Below are 18276 nucleotides of genomic sequence, written 5' to 3'. Positions count from 1 at the left end.
AATGTAAAGAAACGAACTACATATATCAATCTGACGAAAAAAAATGACAAAAGAAAGATTAACAAATAATTTGATATGAAAGATTTTGAATGCTTTCGTAATATTTCTTTTATATTTAAACACAATTTCAAATTATAGTTTTGCACAAACAGAAAATTTAAGAAACCGAGGCAATTCCACTTCCTCCGCCTGCTGATGGCCTTTTAGTTTATTTATTCATCCAATATCTGACTATTCTCCTGCTCAAGGATACACTAATATAAAAGCCAACCAATAGACAAATAAACAAAGGAGTTTTTAGAAAGCCCACAAGAAATCAAACAATAAGATTATTGAAGTAAAAGCACAGATGAGTTCATGTGTATGTTTAGTTTAGGTTGAAATCTGTAGAAGATACAAGTCAGGTGATTGCTTTCACGGTTGAAACAGGCTGCTAAAGCAATGCATATAGTATGTACATACATATATGTACATATATAGTTAGATAGATGGAATATGTTCTGGTTCTGGCCGCCGCCCATCCGGTGATGCACTTAACGCGTTTGCAAATGATTGGGCCAGCTGTTGCCACTGCACCTGTGACGATGTCCGTTGCCTGGGACTAACTAAGAGAGGGAGACAGACTAGGCCTGTCCTCGCCCCCTGTCCACGTTGTTTTGCCATTTTATTTGTAATTTTGCTAGCCCAACCGCATGGAAAAATTCAAATCATTGAAACTGTGGGGATTGGGGCTGCTGAGCTGAGCTGTTGTAGCATTTTGCACCTGTCGCCCGCCCTACGCATGTGAAAATCAAGCGCAGCTTTAATTGATACAACAACAACAAGAACACGATTTATAAGTGTGTGTGTGTGTGTGTGTGTTTGTGACGGGGAGAGTATGACTAGTTGCACGTGTTTGCTGGGGCATGGGGATTGAAGAATGGGCCTGGGATGGCAACTAGTCGCGGCAAAAATGTTGTAAAAAATGCGTGTCGATTGGGGCAGGCGCAACACAACAGCTGCCTGAGTCAGAGAGTGCCTCAAGAGGAAAAGCGGCCCTTGGAGCAAAACTTTTCAGCCCAAGACCATTTAAGGGCATTGAAATTAAATGCAGCTGCTTTAATGATGCTGCTGTTGTGCTCGGTTCGATGGATTGGAGTTGCTATTGGGCCAGGGTGAGGAGGCGTATCAAAAAATGGTCCTAAGCAAATCTGCGAATATGGCACAAAAATGTTTCTCGTGTTCTTGAGCTAGTGGGCGGTCTGCCTGGGCGTGGCGCCGCAACAGCAAAACGAAATGCATGAGAGACTGCCCCGGTGGCCAACAGCAATAGCAACATACACACAAACAAACACACACACACACAAACAAAGGCAACAACTGCAAATGCAACTGCAACAACAAAACTGCCACACGGCGCCTTTTGCCTTTTTGGGCCATTTAATGGGAGTTGCCGTTGCCTTTTTTGGTGCAACGAAATCAAGAAACAGAAATCTTTTTATCGCATGTTGCTGATGATGATGTTGTTGCTTTTTAGATGTTCAATGTTTGCTTGTTTGTTTTAGCCTTACTTATGCATTGCACCAACACATAAAAATAAATGTGATTTCAAATTCCGCATTATTCGTTTTTTTTTTTTTTTTTTTGCTTGATTTGTTTTGTGTTTTTGGTTTTGTTTTGTCTTGACTTTGGGGCCAAAACCCAAAACGAAAGACTTAGGCAAGCAACTTGCGCCTGGCATTTGGGTTTAAGCTGCAGCTAAAATGATTGCAATTTGTCCAAGCCTAGCCCTTGTGGCACGACTTGATCATAGACCCCCCAGACCCAGGATGGCCTGAAATCATCAATTTCAGCAATAAACTGCAATTGAGGTCTACATTTTCCACATTAAGCGATTTTGCCTTTCGTTTCCCTCCATCGCCGAGGTCAATTGGGATGCTACCGCTAACAGCTTTGAGTCTAGCCAACTAGCATCAGGGATTTAACATTAAATTGATTGCCAACTTAATGAGAAACTTGCAATTTTCTGCAAATGATAATGTTTGTCGATAGATTGAAACAAAATATCCCAGAGTAAACCCCGATCAGTTCTTTGGGATGGGAAATTTCCTTACTTAAGCCTTTTCACATCTTTCTGTATTAATACTGTCCAACTGATGATTAATTAATTGTAGATGCAGTTAGATTAGATTATAATACGTGTCATTAACAACAATTCGATAGTGTCACAACTCGGTTTGATTGGACACTGAGAACCTTTACGCTATGCATGTGGGCAAATAATAACCAAACAATAACAAATTGCATTTCTCACGCGGCACGCGTCAGAAACCACCCCTGGCTGAATGCCAGGAAAGGGATTGCTGCACTCAGGTGCAGGATACCACACAAATTTAGGGGTGCGAGTGCCGCGATATCGATGGCAAAGCCCTCAACTGTGGCCGCTTATCATCATGTCCCACGGACACGCTGTTGCTTCTCAACGGAATCGCACACACACACGAAATCACACGAGAACCAAAGCAACTGTCCATGGCCATGGGAATGGAATAGCAAACAAGGAGAGGGTGGTGTGATGAGTGAGTGCCAGTGGTAAGAGCAACTGAATATCGAGTCGTGTGAACTGTCTGAAACACTAAAATGAGGGATTATTTGTTGTGTTGGCCGTTTGGCTAATGAGGCTTTTGCCAAAAGGCGGGAGCAAAATGCATACGGGTGACGAACCTAACCCAGATTTTCAATTAAATGACGATTAAAGTTTGTTTCTTCGCAAGCGATTGCATGGAAATTCCTCGTTTTGGTCGCCTACTTGTAGAACTAAAAAATGAGAGAGTGAGCCGATGGAAAGTGAATGTGGTGGGAAAGACGATGAGAACTTTATTTGGCTTCCACGCAATTACATTATCAAAAATTCTCTTCGCATTTTTTTGGTTTTTCGTTTTGGTTTTTGTGCTTTGCTTTTAGCATTTCGAATTTCAAAATTGCTGACATGCTTTTCACACGGCCCTCACACCAAAAGTGTGGGACTGAGAAAAAATCACTCTGAAGAAGTGGTAGAAGTAAAGCATGAAGACCCCAAGAAAGGCGGAGACAAAGAGATAGAGAGGAAGACTGGGGGGCATGGGAACAAGTGTCAGTGAAAAGAACTCGATTCTTATGCATGTTAATGAATTGAGGGCCATTTGAGGCAGCGCTGCTAAACGGCGTATTACCTACAATTAAAATTAAACCATAAACCCCATAAAAGTTGACAAGCTGAGCGAGCAATTTCGGCCCGAGCAGCTGAAAAGTTTTGTTTTTCGGCCCAGGTTTTTATAGGCAAAAGACCCAAAGACCGGCCCAAAATGAAGCGTTAATTATAAGTGTATATATATATCAAGAAGGATACGGCGCCTTTTGATTATTTCATTTTTTGTTTTTTGGGCAGCAATTTTTTACGATCGAATGAATATCCAAAAACAGAAAAAAAGGAAGAGAAACCAATTCAAAAATAAAAAAAATGAGACTAAAGGATGAAGAATAAGTTAACCATTTTGACTGGGCCAGGCGACACCTTTTAAGAGCGCCAATCGAATCAATGTTTTAACACGAGAATACCATTTCCAAAACGAGCTCATTAAAGGCTGCCGAATAAGTATGTATGTATGTATGTATATATGACCACTGGACTCTCTGGGAAGGATGTCAAAAACTAAAACCGAAAATGAGACAAACCAAAATTCTACGAATGTCGAATTTTTGTGAAACAGCGCGGCAGGCAGCTGCAAATTGGAATTGGGAAACGGAATTCATATTCATTTGATTTCACAATGATGCGAAAGTGAAACCAAGCGCAACAACAAACCAACCAACCCAAAAGTCAAGAAGGAATACGAATACGAAGACGCGGCAGGTGAACCACAAGGAGGGGAGCTCTAGGGATCAGAGGAAGGCAATACAAAATACGTTGAAACATTTCTGGCTACCAGATCACGACCTCCTTTTTGGTATTGTTTCCTTTTATTTTTTTTTTTGACAACAAGTTTTGGCAATTTGAAAATCTCTGCGCTAATTACTTACCTGACTGAATGGAGTCGATGGGGATGTGAATGTGCACCAGCAGCTGCCAAAAGTCTGGCAAGTTGCCTTGCCTTGCTGCCTAATTGAACTCATCAATTTGGGCTTAATGAAGTGGCAGGCCCAGAGATGGGATGAGATGAGATGAAATGAAATGAATCGAAATGCGGACCACAAAATGTCGCCTTGCATTTTCAAGTCCAGCGACATTGCAATTCATGAGGCGTGTTACGGTTACGACGGGTTCCTGTTGCTTCTGCTGCTGCGGCTGCTGGCGGATTGCCGATGGCCTGATAACGGGGCATAAAACACAAAATGCCAGACCAAATAAGTGCTTCCTGCAAATGCCAGGCAAAAGCAAGAGCAGTAGCCACAGCTTTTCGCCTTAAGCTCGAAAGAAATTGCTTCGAAGATGGCTACTGGCGACCATTTAATTAGCAGGTTAATTGCCCACGAGGCGGTGGCGGCAACTTCTTGCCCGAAAACCAACTGATTTTGCATGTTGTCGATGGCAACTTCATTAATATCATCGATAGGCCAGGCCAAAAGGCGGCAGCATCCATGTCCAAATGCAGTGGCATTTGTCATAGATACCAACTGGCTTGCAGTTGCAGCTTGAAGATGCAGTTGCAGACGGAGTCAGTGCTGCTGCTGTTGCTGCTATCGATGCCGCATTGACAAATGATATGTGTTGACAACGGGCGGCAGTTGCAAAAATTTTGACACTGCTTATCGCCATGATGCAGTCGAAGAAAAAAATTGTGGCTTTTGCGAAATCTTTGCAAAATTTATGATAACCACACAATGGATGAGCATGGCGAAATACTGCACTCATGTACGCCCCAAGCTATATTTCATTGTTATCTGAATCTTAATGAAGGGATTACCAAAAGGAGTCTTAAGTACCTGCATCAATCATCATTGACTTATCGAGATGACAACGTGGGCTTGACTATTCAGTAAAGTTATGCGAACATTTTGATTGAAAAAGTCTACATTATGGTTACGATCAAAGTTTTCAATAATGAGTTGACTTGGAAATGGGAAAACTAAAGGCTAACTCTCAATTCTTCAAAGCACAGATCCGTATATACAAAGTGTAGACTTATTTCCCCTCAATGCAAACAGTGGAAAACTAAAACCCACCACCTTCTTCGCGGCACACTCGGGTGGCGGTTTCTCCTGATAATTCACGAGCCACCCCTGTTTGGAAACAAGTTCCACATGAAAACCCCTGCCAAATGCCCCTCATTTCCCCTTAACTACCCCAGGCATTGCCCCTACACAGAGAGCATGCGTGCCGTCGTGGTTAGCCCCCTACTCAGAGATCGAGTGGAGACTTTAAAGAAACAAAAGAGAGAGAGAGAGCGAGCAAGCTTCGTTCTCGGCATGTCTAGTGCTTAAAAACCGAAACCAAAGCCGAGACCCCCAGACCGATACTGAGACCGAGTGTGTGGCTCTGAGCCAGAGTATATCGTGGTATACTGAAGAGAATAGCCATGCCCATGCCACGAGCAGGCCAGCAGCCAGCAGGCAACGAATTGCATTTGTAATCATGCGGAAATGATCGCGCTGACCTTTCGGCAAGTTGTGCCGCCGACTCTGTCTGCATTCTGCGGTTGCAAAACTTATGATGGCTTTTATGACGACTGCTGGGCCAGCTTGAACATCCCCACCAAATCAATCTTGTTCTCTTGCTCCAGTGTCTGTCTGCAATTCGTTCGCATTATTTGCATGACGCAGCGACCTTTTGATCTCCTTTTTTTTCTCTCTCTTTCTCTCTTTCTTTACTTTGACTCTTTTGGTTGCTGATGCTCAGTCAATACAATTATTGATTTGCCAAGCCTTTCTCTCCCTCAGATTTTTGACTCTGGCAATTCAAGGTGAGCTGTACCTGAACCCTGACTGCTTGCCTGCCTGTCTGGCCGCAATTTGTGGATACGTGCCGTCGATTTGTAGTTGCAATCAGTTTGAACTGTGGGGAGATGGGCAGGTCCAACCATGCCAGATGGGAGCTGTCGAATTGCCCATCACTTACGTGCCAGTGTCAGGTTCAAAATTGAACGATCTCTAAAAACCCGAAAACGCGTATAAATTATGTCACAGAGAATCGAGATACTTTTCTAGTGCCATGTCTTGCATAAGTGGGTTTTCTTTATTTCTACTTTGGCGTGGAATCGCTTCATTTATTAAGAGCTGCTGCAATCAGTCGATTTATGTAAATGGCATTTTAATAAAAATTATCGCCGCCGGGGTCTCGAGTATTAATATTGGGGCATTATGAAAACAAATTGCCCGAACAGCCCCGTTGATGGCCATGCCAACAAATTAAAGTTGCCTAAATGTTAAACAATTTACACCGAACTCAGATGAGGCCCGGGCTTCGTCGTTGTCAAGCATTAGTCAGAGATCTTAAGCCGATCCTCAGCCAGGGTTAAGTTTGAGTCGCTTGTCTGCATACGTTGTCGTCGTCCGTTGCCGTCGCGCTTCTTGACTTGGTCAAGTGGTGGTTGCCCAGTTGTCTGGCTCTGGCTTTGGCTTTGGCTCTAGCTCTGTGGCTTGTTTCGTCTCTAGTCCAGTTAATTTAATTTCAACGTCACGTCGTCACAGTGGCCGCCATCATCACGGTCTCAGTTGCAATTGCAGCCGAAGTCTCGCAGTCGACTGCCGAGGCGACTGATTTGAATGCATTTTTGTGGCCAGCGTCTGAAATTACCAGACTGCGTCGTGGCACTGCCATTTCGAGGTCATGGGAAAACAGTTTTGTTCAGTCACAATGCACACACACACACACTCGGACTGATTGAGGATTTTATTTATTTTCATTTTGCATGCAATTTCAAGTTGAACGGGAAATGAAAGCTGAAATCAATGAGCTAAAACCCACCCACTGTAAAAATTGATAATTGGTATTATATAAAAACGATATACATAAAGATACGAAATAAAAGTTCTCACAAGAAATGGAAATTCCAAAATAAACAATTAAAATTATAGCCACAAGTTCACTTAAGCCACAGACAAGAAGTAACCATCTAGTCGTCTATATTAACTGCATAGGTATACACATTTACATATATGTTTTTAAGCTGAGAGAGCTGACTATTAAATTTGAAAATTCTTGTACTAAAGTATCCCAAATGATTCTAGCCAACATATCGTGTATGTGGTCTCTGGGTAAGACTTCCAACAACACGCTTTAGATGGCAATTTGAAAGCTTTAATTAATGTATTTTTCTCACTCTTGCCTAGATACAAACATAAATCTTATCAGCTGAATTTAGTTGACAGTTTATCGCCATTTGGCCCCAAATTTTACGATCGTCTAAAGCCACTGTGGGCAATGCTACACAGAGACAGACAGAGGGAGAAAGAGAGAGCGAGAGAGACCAATTTAATGACTCAATTTCATTTAATTAAACATCAAACTGGCAATTACATTCAACCATTTAGCTGCATTTAATGCGACCACTTGACCGCCTGAATATTTGCATTCTCTTACTCACTCACTCGCTCGCTCTCTCCCGCTCGCTCACATTCTTCTCTTTCCACATAATTAAAAAGGCTTGAATCTAATTGGCAATCCGCAATATTATTCTCATGCGTCGCAACGAAATGTGTCAGCGAGCATTTAGAGGGGCATTCATTTATGCAAAATGCCACAACATGTCTCGGCTGCAATCTCAACTCGCTGCCAACTTCAGCCAAGTGTGCAAATGACAAACGACTTGAACTTGCGAGTGCCAGCCAGCCACAAGCAAAAGCAAAGCCCACAAAAAAAAACTATATGAAATTCGCAAAATTTAATAAAGTTTGTCGGTCGCCATAAATTGCGTTAAATGTTTATAATTTACATGTGTGCAACACACGCTGCGAGGGGTCCGAAGGTGAACTGCACGCAGCGAACTCAAGTTTGTGCCTTAAGTCTTTCGTTTTTTATTTTCGCATATAATGTTTTTCCTTTTTTTTTTTTTTTTTTGCGGCAGTGCGTGAGCATTTGCATAAGACTGCCCCTGCCATTGCATCAACAGCAGCAACAGCAGCAGCAGCAGCAATTTTTTAATTGATATTTAATTGCAGACATGGGTTCTGTTTTCTGTGTGTGCTGCTTTTATGACACCAAAGTGCCATGTCGCCAAGTGTTTATATCAGGGAGTCAAATTGAAACTAAATACGCTGCAACCGATTCTACACAAACCTAGAACTAACCATATATCAGAATGTTCATCAATGGCATAGTATTTGCCAATCAGGTCTGAAAGATCTATCAGAGAGCTGATAGTCGATTTAGGCATAAAAGTTAAAGAACTTGTGCTAACTAATTGATTACATTCAAAGATGATCGGGTTCACGTTAAATTGCTCTCAAATGGTTTTCATGGACGACTACGGATGATTGATTGTGCAAGCTGTAGACGATTGTCATGTACGAGTTGTATTTGCATATTCAAACAAATTGAATCACTCAACAAACTGACAACAAACTTTTCAATTCTTTTCAATCCCGTTCGATCTCTTAATCGTTCAAGATCTATAACCTTTTAGTCCCGCCACTTAGGCCAATTCACAAAGTGTGTGTGGCCCTGGTTTATTTATGTACATATGTGGTGTAATATTGATTTTATTGATTTTTGATGGCAACAGCTGCAAAAGCGCATTTTTTAATGCCAAAGCAATTTGGTTTTATTATTTACTTTTGAATTTAACGGCCGAGTTTTTAGTTTCGTTAACAACAACACCCTTTAGGCATGGACTAGAGGGGTATATAAAAATCTACAAAATCGCTTTAACAGGTAAAAGATGTTAACTTCTATTCTGTATCAGCATCAATCCCTCACTGAGCAATCTCCCAACACAGTCTAACCAAATGGAAGGTAGAATAGAAACTTTCGCAGTTTTTTCTACAAAATTCATATCCCTCAAATCACTGCAACAGCTGCTTTGACAGAGGATCGAAGGACCATACAAAAGGTGGCAAGTTCTATGTGTATGTATGTGCAGGTGTCTCGTAAGTGGCCGCAAATAAAAGATATGCTTATCTGCTGCCTCGAACCATTGTCTTCGAGAGATCGAGATCGAGACCCTTGTCTAACACTTTTCAAGTTCAATTCAAGTTCTCACGTTCTGGCATTTGTTTAGCTAATTTGAATTTTGGCCTCGGAAAGTTCTGCTGAAACAGGAAACCCATTCAAATGTCTCGTTTACTAAACCCAAATGAAAGAAAGGAAAAAAAGTTTCCACACTCGATAATTGTGTGGGAATGCCAATTGGAGAGTTGGGGGAGCCAAAGAAAAGGCCAATTCAATGGCAATGACGAGGCAATACAATGCAAAGTCCTCTAATTGTGATTAACTGCGCACAAATAAAAATTGATCTAGGGAGCCAACGAAATGCATTGCCTGTTGGTTTAAAATTAGAAACTAAAATCGTATACAATTGCTGACTTAATTCTTAGGAGCGTCCTGCTAATAATATAATATGATAATATATCTGTACTCCATACTCTGAGTTTAAGCCATCGTACACATTAATAGCCAAATAGTCAAGTTCAAGTTTTGTTGTAAGTATCTATAAATTTCTGACAAACAGCAAATAAGAAAAAACGGCATCGAAACCGATTTGAACAAGCAAAGCCAAGGATTTTGCATTTTTTTGCGTCCCACAGCAAAGATTTGGCGCCATTCAAACCGAACAACATGTAAAAAAGCAAAAAGACAAAAAAACAAAAAAAAAAAAAAAAAAAAATTAGAGCTGCAACAACAACATCTCGCACAGCACCACGCACCTCTCTTAGGCCAGGCCAAACCAGGCCGGGCCTCAGCCTAGACATTGTGGGCACGATTTGGTTTTTGCACAACTGACGCTTTATTTGGTAGTGAAAACGATTTGCCAGTTTGGTGCCAAGTTATGCGTCGCCCATGAGCAAACGAACGAATAAACGAACAAACGAATGAACCAATGGAACGTTGCAGCTTGAACGACTCCAAAGTGCTCTCAAAAAGGCGCCCCCCAGGTTGAGGTTGAGGTTGTGCAGCTGCACCAGTTGGGCTAATGGTTATTTTAATGCAAGTTGAGTTTTTCCCTGCTTTGGCATCTATTGAATTACCAATATGCAATACATAAGCCGAGAAGTCTATTTTTTTCTCATTTTAGTTGGAAATTGATGATAGTTTATTTTATTATTATTTAATATAAACTTAATATCTATCCATTGACATGCAATCGTTTTCGTTGTACACTGGATGAATATATAGAGCAAGCAACATTTTTACAATTGGAAACATTTGCTAGAAATGTGGCTGAACTTGCTCTGATAGAGGAAATGTTGCAGCAGCTGTTACTGTTTCTGCTGTTGCTTCTCTGTTGGATTGTCAATGCCAATGCGTTTGTCATTTCAAAGAGATAACAACAACAAGAACAAGAACTGCAATAGCTGCAAGCAACTGCAACAAGTCTTGTCAACATTTTTTGGACAACTTGTATTATCAAAAGATGCCGCATTTGCTTCCGCCATCATTAATAATATGAATTGGCCATATGCTGATATATACCTTGCTTCCCCAATCCAATGCTCTTGTTCTGACAGAGGGAGACCAGTGCACAGAGGGGTGGTGAGGAGGGGTGGAGGCGGGGCGGGGCGGTGAATTCCATTGGCAACATGTTGGCAATGTTGGCTCTGCTTGATCTTGTTGCTGTCATTTTACTTCGACTTTTAATTTATTTATGGCCGCACGACGATGACTTGCCAACTGTTTGCATTGAAATGCCAATGCCGCCGCCAATCTCAGGGCAACCTCAGTTAACCACAGCTCCCTCTGGAGCTGCAGCAGCAGCAGCAGCTTCCAGCATTCGAGCCCAACGCCTAAATGGCAATTAAGCAAACAATTTATAGCGAAAATGTTCAATTTAATTAATGTTCGAATTGCACGCAGAAATTAGCAAACACATGTGAGAAAGGAAAAACAAGTCTCCCAGCTTTGAAATGGAAATGAAAATGGGACTGGAATCCCAACATTAACAAACAAATATAGTGAAGATCGGTGGTGGACCTGAAGCAACAGAAGACTTACAGGCCATAAACACGACAAAATTTTTCGGCCCAGCGCCAGCAATTTAAATAAAACTTTTGCTTAATTGCATCGAGAGGGGACTGGCCAACTGGGCAACTGGGAATCAGTTGCATGTAGTTGTTGTTGTTGTTGATTTTGATGTTGCATGACCCAGCCAATCCGCTTCCCGCGTTCTTATAGCGTTTCCACTGATTTTTCTTAATCGTCCCCCCACTCAGGTTTGGATAACTGCCGTTTGTGATTTTGCACTGATCGTTAATTTAAATTGAACACATTTAGGACATGGACATGGAGGCGAAGGAGCTAAAGTTGGAGCCAGCAGTTGGGCGCTTTAATTGCTATCGAATCTCTTACAGCAGCCTGGAGGATAAAGTAAATCCCCACCCCTTACACACCGCTGCATACCCCTTAACTCTATCCCTTTTAGCTTGGTAACTTAAACGATTTCGTTTAATGCAAGTGCCCATCATTTTGGCCTCTCCACGTGCTGAAAGTGATTTCAGTTTTCTGCCTGCCGGACATTTTGGTCATGGCAAACTGGCAATTAAATCTGCCTCTCCTTTATTTTTCTTTTTTTTTTTTTCTTCTTTTTTTTTTTTGGTGGTAGTAGGGATAGAGGAGACAGCAGAGATTATGGTAAGCTTTAAGCCTTTTTGCCTAATGACTTTTTAATTGGGTTTTGGACTGGACGTGTTTTCTCTGTTTTTTCTACTTTGCTAATTTGTCGATCGTATGGGACCCCCCCTTTCTCGCCACACATTACCCCCGTTTGCTGTTTTGAAATGACTTTCTTCCCCACCCCCCACACATGGAGAAGGGGATCCGAGCAAAAGGTAATTCGAGCTGATTGAGCCATCAGACCAGCTGACACTGCATTGTTGTGTGTGCAAAAGTAATTTGAGCAGATTTCTTACTTCCTTTTCAGAATTATTCAATAAAGTTTTCTAAGCATAAACATATTCGCACCTCAAAAACAGAAGCCCAAATAATATCTTTAACAAAAAAAAAAAAAAAAAAACTCTCGAGTTACTCGATGGACACGCTCCATACCCTTTTCAAATCATTTTCGTTTCAATCGTTTTTCAAATTTTGTGAGAGAAGAGCAAAAAAGAGATGAGAAATTCAATTACAGAACTGTCCTTTGGGCAAGCCAACTGGCATAACTTAAAAAAGCAAGTAGATGCGGTTGCTGCCACAAATCAATGGAACTGCCACAGTTTTGCTCCCACTCGTGCAGCACTAACAGCAGGGTGTGGCGCCTGGCCAGGACATGGTCGATGGCCCAAGGTCCAAACGCATGCGCAGCGGGTCTTATGCATTTTAATGCAACGACTTGGGCAACATTTTCTTTTCTCTTCTTTTTTTCCTCCTTTTTGCCTTTCAGATTGGACTTGAACTTGTAGGGTGCTTGCTGTCGTTTGTTGTTTATGTTGGTGTTATTTTCATTGCAAACAAATGATGAGGAACACGCAAACGCACTCAGGAGGATGCCCGGGCAGTTGCAGACACAGACCAAGACCAAGACCAAGACAGAGACCCAGACCCAGACACAATCACAGAAATTGAAATTGAAATCACAATAACCTGAATAAAGGCCTTTTTGGCTTTTAGACTGACCAACCGGCAGCAGACCACAAGCCCATAAACTTTAAAACTGGCAATGAAATTTGGAAAAATATATTGGTTGATTTTTATGGAACTTGAAATGGTTTTTTATGACCAGCAGTAAAGGACATGGGGGTTGACAATGGAGAAGAAAGATGGGGAGCAGAGTAAAGTAAAATCCAAGGACTAAAAAAAGAGTCAAATCGTAAGATAACAAAGAGAATATTTTCATTAAAAATCAATCTCGAAAAAATAAAATTAATACAATGCTAACAAAAACCCTTAAATAACCTATTTTATTATCAGATCTACTGATACAAAGGTATAAGAATATATAATTTTCAGAATTTCACTTTTTCTTTGGGTTTCCAAGAGGCAGGCAAGTCATAGAGTATTTGTGGGCAGAAAAAATGAAATTTCTTTACCAATAATGGAGAATTTTTTCTAGAATACTACTTCTTCTAGAGATCTGTGAATAGTTCATAAAAGACTTTCTGCACATAAGCTTTCTAATACATTCAAATTGCTTGTAAAGACAAAACCCTTTTATGACTAAGTATAACTAACTTAGGACAGAACGTTTTTTTTAAGTAACTGTAACAAATTAGCCAATTATATCCTAAAGTTGGATAAAATGTTTGAAATTTATGTATTGTTATGACAAGTTCACATAGTTCTTTTCTTTGAATATGGTAAAAGGTATCCAATTGATTCAATTTTAGATCTTTTTGTATGTTCCTTTTGTCTCGTTTTGCAGCTGAAGGCTAAATAAGTTTGCTGTTATCGGATATATTTCATGTTGAAAAAGAATATTTGCAGTTTATTAACGTTGATTGAAATTTATGCGACCCCGAAAAAATCGTCTTACTCCAAATGCAGTGCCGTTGCCATCCGATCCCAATCCTGAACGATCCCAAGCCCAAAATTCCATCAGAGTGCTAATGCATGTTTGATGCGACTTGCAGGTGTTGGAAGCAACTGCATTTTTTATGATAAGATAGCGCCCCAAAAAAGGCGAAACTTTAATGAGGAGCCAAAAGGGAGTCAGCACTCAGCATGAAGGCTTTCCTTTCTACCTTTTTTTCGATGCTTTCAATCTTTTCTTTTTATACACAAAATGGCCTGTGGCGAGGCCATAAAGATTATAACAAAAAACTCCGTTGGAATTGAGACGAAGAATTATATAATCAAGACGAAGGCGCGCTTATATATATATACATCCATACATATCGAAAATTGCTACAATTTTGGTGGTGTTTTGAGGCAATGTCTTGACCAACACCAAGAACAGATCAATGTTAAAGACGAGAAAGAAAGACGGAGCAGAAGTAGGAATCGTGACTTGGCCAACGCCCTGGCGAAATATTTATACACAGACACAAACACATATACGCACACACTTATATTTTCACCCACGCTTGGACTACATTGTAGACCCACAAATTGAGTTTGCTTTTGGGGCTTTTGTTTACCCAGAAAGACTAGACAAGTGCGTGGGTCTGGCGGAGGCTAAACAAAAACAAAAACCGCAGCTGCCTTAAAGGGTTCACCAGCAATCTCTTGGGTATGCCCAGGCTCAATCCCTGGCGACATCTGCGCCAGCAATCTATGGCAATTGCTCTTACAACATCAAAAACAACAACAACGGCGATGACGACGACGAAGAGTTGCTCTATAAGGCAAACAAGCCGCCAAGTAAACTGCCTTCTCCTCAGCCTCTTCCTGCAACTTTTCCTTAAGCCGAAGCTTAAACGTCCTATCATCTTTTTCTTCCTTTTCCACCACTTCCACCTTCTACCGCTCCTTGGTTTATGGTCTGTTGTTGTGCAGCTGCACCTACTATACTAGCCGATCACTAAAATGTTCTGCTGTGGCTCATTTTGTGGCAACGTCTGGGAAATTGTTCAGTGTATATGTATGTATATACATAAGTATGTACCTATCTAGTACTAGTAGTTTGTCTCGAGAGGATCAAGTGGGGCGGGATCTGTGCTGTGTACATGTGTTTGCGTGGGTTAACTGCAGGTGTTCTCAAGACTGACGGGCGCCATTAGAAATCAATGTGGGCTGTACAGTCACGCCCAATTAAATGAAAAGGCGCCAGCGTCATTGAAAGCTGAGAAATTCAAAGAGAAGCAAACGAAAAATGTTAACCATCCACATGAAAAATCACTGTCACTGGCAGGCAGGCAGGCAAACAAGATGTGGAACAGCGGCAATTTAAACCTGTATGCAAATGATGCACCATGGTGAAACACTAACCACAATGGTGACACATAAAATGCAGCCAAAGGTTGTCCACTCTCTCGATCCCCAACTCGCCGACTACCCATCGACTTTCCGTATGGCGGCGACTAGCCAGCGGTTTAACCAAGTCAAAGGGGACAACAACACAAGGCGCGCGCGTTTTAACTGACAGACAATTACGCTAATGGGACACAAATGGCAAATTAATTAGCCGCAGGCCATGCACCCAAAACATTATCAACCCAGTGGAGCCCAAAGACCAACTACAACTCCCACATACACACACACATAGAAACAACAAGGAGAACTTGTGTAGTCCGCTCTGCTGAGGCACATAAATTTTTAGATGCGACAGCCACTGAGATGTGGACAAAAGTCTTTAGTTTAGCGATAAAATGCATATCATTTGAATCCATTTCTAAGAACTAACTTTAAATAATCATTGGTCAAACAGGTTACACAATTCTTCAAGTAATCTATGAATGATTGATTGTTATTTTTGGATATTTCTAGGAGTTGCTTAAGCAAATTATTTAAATTTTAGTTTTCATAGGTTTTTAATGAATATATGTGCATGGTAGTTGTTCATTAAATACACAAATTATAGTTATCAATTATTGCTGGTAAGTAACAACATTTTCTTACAGGTGTCGATCGTTCAGATTGTTCATGAGAAGCTAACGAGGGCGGTTGGATGCGGTTGGTTAGGGTTAGGGTTGTGGGGGGATTCTTTCAAAAATCACTCGATACGTTGTTGTTGTTATTGATTTTGTTTTATTTTCGGTAGCTGTGAGAATTTGTAAACGCCTCCTTGATTGTTAAGGCGACCTCCAGGTGCAGGCGCAACGTGGAGGCATGTAAATGTGATGTTGCCTTGCTCGGGGCAAATAACGACAGCAATACCAACACCAACAACAATACTAACAAGAACAACAACAACAACAATAATAATAATAATGTCCATAATTATATACAAAGCGAAGCAAAGTCAACGAACAACGAGCGGCGACAACAATGGCAGACAGCAGCAACAACAACAACAACAACGAAAACATCGACGACAATGTTTAAGTTCTTATCGCTTACAACTTGTTTCGATTTCATTGACCAACTATGGTCAGAGTCCGAGTCCGAGTACGTACGAGTCGGAGTACGAGTCTCCGACTCAATGCTTAATTTGGCCAACAGGCGCATTGTTGTTGCGAATTGTTTAATTGCCGGCTTATGCGGCGCCATAAATGCTTCACAATGCAGACGGAGGCGATCCATAATTGCAGCAAGCAACAGCATCAGCCACTTATTGATGAGCAAATCTGACCATGTTCATGTCCATGTCCAATTCTGGAAAGCTAATGATATAGTCCCTTACCCAAACCCCATATAAAAGTGAAAAGAATATAAAGCTAAAGCGGCTACTCAACAGACATTTAGCGGCCCAAAAACAAAAACAAAAAAAGCCTCAAAACAAAACAACAAAAATGGTCTTTGTTTGAGCTCATCCTTGGCTACGACTTAAGAATTGGAATTGGTGTGAAATTGGTCAAGTTGGAGGGCCTTCCTGGAAGGCCAGCTTTTGGGTTGCGCTGTCTGTGTAATTAGGAGCATTCTCATTCCATTTTGGGGCCGAAGGTGTTGCCATCGCTGCGCATTTATCAGTGCAAACAAGCGTTAAGCGCTGAACAAAAATACCCTTTGGCACACACACACATACACACAGAGAGAAAGAGGACTCTGAAGCGATGTTTTATGCCACAACTAATAAGGATAATTGTGCCGCCGACTGGGCGTTAAGTGAGGTGGAGGTAAGCTAAAGCCATCCCAGGCCCAAGACATCCCAGCTGTGCCTTAGCTTTAGCTTCAGCTCCGATTTCGATGCGGAAATTTGACAAATTGCCATCGTCGTTGGATGTTCTGCTGCTGCTGCTCCGGCTGTCGTGTAAACGGTTGCAGGTGTTTTAACTGGGCGTGGCTGGTGCCCAACTCTCAACTCTCTCAGTCCGATTTGTATCGCTGTCCAATTAAGCCAGGCAACATGCGGCCGCAACATGTTGCCAGTGAGCGCGATATTGCTAACGAAGCACTGACAATGCATTCATTGCCGTCACTTTGACACTCCCGCAAAGCGCAAAGCGAGAGAATATAAACGAAAATAACAACAACAACAAAACCAAAATTCATTACGATTTCGATTTAAGTTGAATAATTATTTATCTAGATAATGCTACTCAACTCTCAGTATACATGTGTGTGTATGCCATAGCCGGTGATTCATATCAGCGCAATTGCAGGCGTGTCAGCAGCAACAACAGCAGCAACTATTGCTGACTGCCTCAGTGCCAGACTGCCACAGCGGCAACAGTTGCAATCTCTAAAAGCAAATGGCAATGGCCGCTTGACATAAAACAAATAGACTGTCAGTTTATGTAGCATTTTGGGTATGACTAAATGCGGCTGTGATTGGTTTTTCGCATGGGTTTTGTTCATTAGATTAGGTGAGGATAATTTTTATAAGAATTGTAACCAGTAGCAACAATTGCAGGCAGCAGACATCAGGCAACCAGCAGCAGCAACACTAATTGGAAAATTGCATGAAGCAAATGGATTATGCAAAAGAGAAGAAGGGAATAAAACGGGTGATAATAATCCCATCATATTTATCAGTTTATTCTTTTCTTAGAATTAAGACGCTTACACGCAGAAAGAGAGAGAGAGAGAGAAAAGCATATGAAAATGATTCAAATAGTGACATGATGTAATTATTTCATTTGCATATTCCATCTATTTTGCCAGAAGCCGCAGAGATATTTTGTAGCTGATGTAATGCTAATATTAATGTCATACACTTGAGATCATATCTAATTGAACTCTTTTTAATAATTGCAATCGCAATTGCAGATATGTATGTATAATCACTACAGTCAGTCGCATATAGTATATATACTATCTACTCGCGCGCACCTGTCACCTGACGGTGCCCACCTTGGGCGTGCTCTCATACTTAGCATATTTCTCAGGCAAAAAGCAATTCAATTACAACTTAAAACAAGACATGCATATGGCCAGATATTCAGCATCCAGTCCCAGCCACAACCATACCCATACCCATACTCATTCTCTCATCCGATCAGATAAACGAATGGGAAATTAAAATGCGTGAAAGCGCGCTGCAATGTTGTTCGTTATCGTTATCGGTTTGGTTACTTTTTTTTTAGTGTTTTGTTATTTCGCGACCAAGATGCCATAAATAAATCAAAGTGTGGACCAGTTTTTGGTTTGTGGTTTAAGTGATATAGGTATAGAAAATAAATAGAAAAGGCCCA

This window comes from Drosophila tropicalis, unplaced genomic scaffold (genome assembly GCF_018151085.1).
Source record: "Drosophila tropicalis isolate 14030-0801.00 unplaced genomic scaffold, ASM1815108v1 contig_694, whole genome shotgun sequence".
NCBI lineage: Eukaryota > Metazoa > Arthropoda > Insecta > Diptera > Drosophilidae > Drosophila > Drosophila tropicalis.
The sequence above is the reverse complement of the archived record's forward strand: the minus strand, read 5'-3'. Positions refer to the sequence as shown.